We start from the raw sequence: 8,573 nt of genomic DNA, 5'->3' as shown, positions 1-8,573 counted from the left end.
ATTTAACTAATGAACCTAAACTACCAAAGCTATCCTTTTATAGGAGCTACGCGAAAAAAATTGTCATTTAAATATAGGTTACAGCGAGTTTGGTAGAAAAATGCAATACCGTTATAGGGCTCTACCATCTTCGAACCTGACCTGTCTTCAGACGAAATACAACTCTATGCTAAATTTTTAATACACCCTGCATACTATGGTGGAGGGGTATCTCCTCACGAATAAAAGGATCAACAGCAAAAAAAAAAATTATCACATCATATCTCCGAACTTTGTACTAAAGTGAATTTTTCCTTGGGGGTTTCATGTACTCAACAAGGTCTTTCAAGCATAAACCAATAGCCATTACACAGCACTTGTTGACCTCTTAACATGTGTTGTGTAATGCCTATTGGCTTATGCTGCGTTTTGCTCGTTGGTGATCCGTTGTCGTCTTCCTAGGGGCTATCTGTAGAAGTTTCAGGTTTCACTGAGGGTGGATGGTATTGGATCAGTTTGTTTGCCACTGTAATAACACCTATGCAGTTTGTAGAAGTTATCATCCTCTTTGCACATGCAGTTGCCTATTACCTTGGTCATGTCAAACAGTTCCTTCCTTGAATCAAAGTTTTTGTTTTTTTCTGTAGAGCTAGTAGTTTTCCAGACGTTATGGTAGTTTTATGTTAATGACTTAGTCGGATATATAGGGGAGGTTCAATAATTTCCTTCGCTTAAAATTCCATACAAATTAGTGCGACCCTCTTGGCCCTTCTACTAAAATTTGACTATGTTCTTTGCCCAGGTTTACATGTTCTGTTGTAATTCACCTTTTTGTATATTTTGCTGAAATCATTTGCCCATTGAGGAAGTCTCCAATATTGGGGTATGATGTTGAAAGGTAATCTGAAATGAGTAGAAAATTGAAGACATTTTTGTAGTTTATATCTAATGTGGTGATAATATCGCCGTATTTGAACTATGTTATACTGAAACTTTACAACCAACATAGTTATTTTGAGTATTGAGTATTCAGAATAGTGAAGACATATATCGTATTATTTCTACTATGAAAATTATGGTTTAAAAACGTCGGGTATTTTCCTGTTTGGCCGAACGTTTTAAAACCTTCAAAAACAATTCAAAAAAAAAAAAAAAAAAAAAAAAACTGGGGTAAAATCTTCAATATTGGGGTTGGGGTCGTATCAATATGTGAGGGATATGTGCCGCAAAAGCTAGTCGAATTTAGAGATAATTTACGGATTTTTCTTCTTTTTTTCCCCCACGTCCGACCTCTTATTTATTTTATTTGAAGATCTAAATAATCACCCCTATTCCGTATGTCGTCGTCGACACAAAACGACGTCGAAGAGTGTCGTCTTTTGCAAATTGGTATTCCCTATGTCGTTGTCGACATTTATCGATAACTATTGAAACATTTTTGGTATTCCGTAACAAAGTGTGACGACGACGATGTCGAAGATTTCTTCGTAATTGTTTTAGTTGACGACTCAAGTGTTGGAACAATTTTTTTTTTTTTTTTTTGAGAAATTTAAAAAAAACCATGACCGGACAAGAACAGGATACATCATTTTAGAATCTATTCAATACGTAATGCAAAATTAGGTGTAAATAAACAAAGAAAAATATATGGGGTCTATATATAAATATGAACCGATTTTGAAACATGCAATTCTTAATAGCCGTCAATTCTTAATAGCCGCGATCATATGAATTCCGCAACTTCAGAGGTCCATATCTCGGGAAGTACGGACTTCTCCCATGAATGTCATATATTTTCGTCATCAGGGAGACGAGATCTACCTGTGGAAAAATTGAAGATAACCCCTAAACTCAACTAAAGCCAAAATATCAAACAAAATAAACAGCTGATTATAATTTTAGGGATGTGTTTTTTGTTTTGTTGATATTATCTATAAATAGTCGACATCAGTGTTACGGAATACCAAATCAATGTCGATGCGAAGTGATGTCGACAAAGAAACGACGTCGACAACGACGACGACTTACGGAATAGGGTGAATAGTAGGAATTATTATCTTATGTGTCCTCCATAGTCTAAAATCCAAACAGAATATGGCCTAACATTTTCAGACACTATGTAATTCCCTATCCATACTTAATAGGTTACATATAGTGAGAGCATACAATATAAGCTGTTTATTGCAGAGAATATATGAAAATGACATAGTTGTTATTTAACAGGGGGAGGGAAATCTCACGATAACAATACCTTTTCTTAATCCATAGTGAGAACAAAAATCCTAAGTCCCTCGTTATTCCTTTTAAAAATTACAAGAAAAATGCATACTTATTTTATTCATTTCTTTTATACTTTCTACGATGTTATCCTCCTTAAATGAGTTACCTCCCAGACACAGCAAATTCCGTCGACACCATTTTCAGAATATCCACTTTTCCCAAATTAATAAACTCACCTTCTTTTTATTTCCAAGACGAATTTTAATTTTAAAATATCTAAAAAAAAAATACTAAAACAAAACTTCAGAAGTGAATTGGAGTGTGATACTATATCGGTTGTGCGTGCTTTTAACTAACAAAAAACGAAAATATATAATTTTTATTTCCAAAAGAAAAGAAAAACACACATACAAACACAAATCAAACGAGAAAAACGTTTTTAAAATCAAACCAAAACAAACGAAAAAAAAACTGAAAACGATAAAACTTCTCTGTTTACAAACTGCCTTCCATGAGAAAAGAAATACTAGTTTTGTTTTTTTTTTTCAGAACTTTTTTGAAAATAAATAAAGCCCACACACACACACATAAAACAATTAAATGTTGACTATTTGTTTACTAAAACAATATATATATTAAACATAAAACACTATCACACTAACATGCATGTTATTTTACTTGGAAATTAATTTTAAATAAAAACAAATAATAAAAATACATTTTTTCAAAAAACAATAATTTGAATGTCAAAATCACACACAAATCATAAATGTTTAAAATTTAAGGAAAATCCCCTTCTCAAATTGAAAATGTGTGTTACAAGACCCCTCCCCATTCAATAAAAAATTAAAAACTTACACAAGATAATTAAGTAAATATGTATTTATTAAAGACACACACAAACACAGAAAAATATATACAAAGAAAAATCAATATTTCAACCAATTGGAGTGAACTTAGTTTTTAAGTTCAGCCCAGTTTGACTTACTTTAACAAAATTAAAAAAAAAAAAAAATGTCATCCTTAAATGAAACTAGTAATATTTACTTACATATATACAACAAGAACAACAAAAACAATGAAATCTAAACTTAATCTTTTTTTTTCTTTCCAATAACACCAATTTTTCCCCCACATACTCGTATATAACAACAACAACAAAAAAGTAAAAAGGTTGTAGATTTTTATATAAAAAAAACACCTAACCTAACAAAAAAAAAGAATCATTGCGGAGGACGAGAAGTATCAACAATGAAATGTTTTTATTACAACTGTTTTGTTAAACAACAACAAGAACAAAAATATATATTAAACTTTAAGAACAAAATACTTAAAAAATACTTCATTTTCTATTACCTATAATAACTATGACACACACACACACACTTACCTAGTAGTGTCAGGATATACCTAACCTAACTTATATGTGCATAATTATTAGTCCTTGATTTTCCCTTTCTTTTTAAATCACCTGTTCCTTTATTTTCCAAACAGAAATACATACATACAGACATTTTTAAAAAGTATATATATTTAAAAAATCAAAAAAATAAACAACTCTAATAAGAATGTAAAAAAATCAAACACTGAATGAATAAACTTTTTTGAAAGATTACTTATATAACAAAACAAACCAGAAAAAAAATGTATTATGTATGAGTATTAAAAAAAAATAATAAAAAAACAACAACATAAAAAACTGGATAAGACCGACGTTCTTCTGTAAAATTTTAAATAAAGAAAAAAAAAACAAAGAAAATTGTAATGGAATTTTTATTTATGTGCCTTGTAGTCGGAAATTATGAAAAAGGAAGGTAAGTAAAGGGTCAAGACGTCCAGAAGAACCAGAAATTGGGTCTTGAAAGGTGTAATCGATTTCATTCAAATTATGCACATTGTTCTTTCGGTTCACTTCTTCTGGTCGCTCCCACACAATGTAATACTCCATACTTCCAAAAACCTAATCTGGAAACTCCAATTTCATATCACAGGAAAGTACACGATTATACCTTTCAAATGACACCACTTTTATTTGAATACCACCACCACAAAAAAGTAATAGCAAAAAGAATTGAGGAGTGCTATTTGTATAAGCCCGTTGTCAGTGTCATCTATTGATGGGAATGGATCAAATCATGGAAATAAGTTTTTTTTTAAGTCCAACCAATCGTACAATTATTGGATAGATAATCGCATTTCAACACAAATGATGTCAAATGAAAGAGCAAATAATCTACTTTACTACGACCAGCAAACAATTTTTACAACGTAAATATTTCCGAGGAAAATTATAGACAACACTAGCATATACCCTCTACCTCGAATGTGGGAAGTATTAGGAAGTATTTAAAACCCAATACCAAACATTATTAACACTTTGGAACCATTTAGTATCTATATTCTCTTATAGTACTTTTTTTTCAAAACTACCTCCATATCTACCAATTCTGACCGCAAAAGAAGTTTAGCTCTATAAAAAATTTGCTGTAATTTTTTACCTTTTGTACTTGTGTAAAATTTCCAAATTTCAAACATAGCTTAGCCCAAATACAAATTAAGTACCAGTTAGTAAACATTAATATAAATTTCCATACCTTCCAATGGAAATCATGCAATCCAATACAAATTTTATTACTCAATTTCAGGATTCCAGCTCTATCGATTAGCTTTTAATCCAAACTGTACCAAATTTAGTGCCATTTAGTACACATTAGTAGACATTTCCAAAACTTCCAACATAGCCCAATTCTACACCCCAACAGTAATCTTAACTTCAAATTTCAAGATTCTAGCTCTATCGGTTCACTCAAATCCACATTTGGTACTATTTTGTACACATTAGTACAAATTTCCAAAACTTCCTACATAGACCAATCCTACCTACACTCGAACTGTAACCCTTACTCCAAATTTCAGGATTCCAGCTGTATTGGTTCACCCAAAATTTTAATTGTACAAAATTTAGTACACATTAGTACGAACTTCCTACAAAATCCACATCTGCATTCCAACAGTGATCCTACCATCAAATTTCAAGATTCCAGCTCGATCGGTTCACCCAAATCCAAATTTGGTACCATTTAGTACACATTAGTACAAATTTCCAAAACTTTCTACATAGCGCATCCAATTACATCCAATTGTACAAATATACAATACAATTAGTACAAATATCTCTTACTACCTACATCATGCAATCCAATGGAAATCTTATTAATCAATTTCAGAATTCCAGCTCTATCTGTTGACTTTTAATCCAAATTGTACCAAATTTAGTGTCATTTAGTAGACATTTCCAAAACTTTCCACATACCCCAATCCAATACCCCAACAGTGATCCTAACTTCACGTGTCAAAATTCCAACTCTATCGGTTCACCTAAATCTAAATTTGGTACCAGTCTGTACACATTAGTACGAATTTCCAAAACTTTATACATACCTGAATTCTATATCCTAACAGAGATACTAACTTCAAATTTCAAGATTCTAGCTCTATCGGTTCACTCAAATCCTTATTTGGTACCATTTTGTACACATTGGTACAAAATTTCCAAAACTTTCTACATATCCCAATCCTATACCCTAACAGTAACCCTATCTCCAAATTTCAGGATTCCAGCTATATTGGTTCACTCAAAATTTAAATTGTACAAAATTTAGTACACATTAGTATGAATTTCCAGAACTTCCTACAAAGCCCAATCCTACACTCCAACAGTGATTCTAACACCAAATTTTAAGATTCCAGCTCTATCGGTTCACTCAAATCCATATTTGGTACCATTTTCTACACATTAGCATAGATGTCCAAAATATTCTACGTAGCCCAATCGTTCATCCAAACAGTATCCCTAAGGCCAAATTCCAGGATTCCAGCTATATTGGTTCATCAAAAATTTAATGTGTACCAAATTTAGTACACATTAGCACGAATTTCCGAAACTTTCTGCAAAGTCAAAACCTACACCCAACAGTAATTCTAACATCAAATTTAAAGACTCCAGCTCTATCGGTTCACCCAAATACAAATTTGGTACCATTTAGTACACATTAGTAGGAATTTCCAAAACATTATACATAGCTCAATACTACATACCAACAAAGATAGTAACTCCAAATTGCAGGATTCCAGCTATATCAGTTCACACAAAATTCAAATTGTACAAAATTTAGTACAATTTAGTACCCGTAACCTTATTTCCAAATTGCAAGGTTTCCATCTCAATTGGTTCACTTGAAAGGTAAATTGTACCAAATTTACTTCACATTAGTACGAATTTCCAAAAACTTCCACAGAGACCAATCCTACACCCCAAAAGTGATCCAAACTTCAAATTTTAAAATTTCAGCTCAATCGGTTCACTCAAACCCGCATTTGGTACCATTTAGTACAAATTTTCAAAACTTCATCGCATCGGTTGACCCAAAATTTAAATTGTTCAAAATTTAGTTTGCATTAGTATGAATTTCCAAAATTTCCTAAATAGCTCAATTCTACCCCAACGATGATCCTAACTCCAAATGTAAAGCTTCCAGCTCTATCGGTTTACCCAAATCCAAATTTGGTATCATATAGTACACATTAGTACGAATTTTCAAAATTCTCTACATACCATAATCCTACACCCCAACAGTGATCCTGACTCCAAATTGCATTCTTCCAGCTCCATTGGTTCACACAAATCCAAATTGTACCAATTATAGTGCGATTTAGTACTTTTCGTACACATAAGTAAAAAAAATCCAAAACTACGTATATATCCCAATCCTACACTTCGACGGTAATGTTAATTTAAAATTTCAGGATTCCAACACGATTTTACCCTCCAAAATTAAATTTGTACCGAATATAGTACTTTTCGTATACATAAGTACACGCTTCCAAAGCCAGCTCCTTATATCGACCCTGCTTCTCAACCTTAATTTGCATTCTAAATTTCAAGTTTTTAGCTCTAACCATTCACATGCTACGAAATTGTACTAAATTTAGCAGGCAGGCCCGCAGGCCCGCCGATAACGATCAATATATATTTTGGAATTATCCTCATCTCTCAATCATAAAATTCCACAAGGAAGGATTACCATAGAATATAGTCCAAATAAGTGGGCTAAGTTGTTAAGAAAATTAGTTCTTAAAATGTATATTTAATATATTTTTTAAGTGTATGTATATATTTTTTACAAAGAATATTGAATAAAAAATAAAGAATAATGAATTTACCAACAAATACTATTTATTTTTATTTATGGATACAAAAAATATGGTAAGTATACATGCCCCTACGCATGCGACATAATTTGTTGATGATGTCACAATTTTTCATTCATCTGGTTGTATGCATTCTTTGGGCAAATTTCACAAAAATACCGGGCGACCAGAAGAAAATAGAAAGTAGCCCGCAAAAAAAAAATATATGGAAAATTGCATCTGGCAATGCCGTACAAAGAAATTACAAAATTTTAGGCGCTCGAATTTTTTTTCGCGGGTAGGGTGTTGCCATATCAAAATTTTTCGATTATTTTTTTGGAGGGCAACTTGCTACTTCATTCTGGGCGCCTGGTATTTTTGTGAAAACTGCGCAAAATTGCACCAAATTTTTGGAATTTTTTTTTTCAAATTGATTGGGAGCTATTATTGTGACACTGGGCGTTATTGTTACTAAGAAACTAATATTGTGAATCCCCAATAAGAAATATCGCCGAAAATGGTCTTTCAAATTGGAAAAACTGCGCAAAAGACCGACGCGCTTAAGCTCGGCTTATGGAACGTGAGTTCTATCACAAGCCAACTAAGTATGTAAGTAAGTAATATCCGATTATAAAAATCGGTTTAGTAGTTGCCGAGATATTTGTATTTCAATTCAACGATGGTCCGAAATACACCTCCTGCTCGATTCTGGTCGCCTATTACCTGAAAATGAAAAACCACACAAAAATGTGGATTTTTTAATATTTATGGTTCATGCGGATATTTCAATAAACATTGAACCGAGATAAGATTATCAATGAAAATGGGAACCATCACCGTTTCTTTAACATTTTTTTAAATATTAAATAAGCAGTCTTAGTGTATTTTTATAGCAGCTATCTTTCTTTAAGGACTAACAAATCAGTTATGTTGAATTTTTTGAAATCTATTTCGTGATATGAGCCCAAAAATGTTGTTCCGAATATCAAACCTGGTACATGTTAAGGAGCTAAAAGCCCGCAGTTTGTCAATTAGTTAAATTTTCTACCTTTTCTGGATGCCTGGTAGGTTTGAGCAATTTCTGAAAAAAAGTAGAAAGTTGCCCGCAAAAAAAATAAAAATTTCGAAAAATTTTGGTCTGGCAACACTCTACCAACGAAAAAATTCGAGCGCCTACACATTTT

The sequence above is a fragment of the Musca vetustissima genome, unplaced genomic scaffold (assembly GCF_032173495.1).
Source record: "Musca vetustissima isolate MV318-11 ecotype Yass unplaced genomic scaffold, APGP_CSIRO_Mvet_v1 utg9415, whole genome shotgun sequence".
NCBI lineage: Eukaryota > Metazoa > Arthropoda > Insecta > Diptera > Muscidae > Musca > Musca vetustissima.
Note: the sequence above shows the minus strand (reverse complement) of the source record.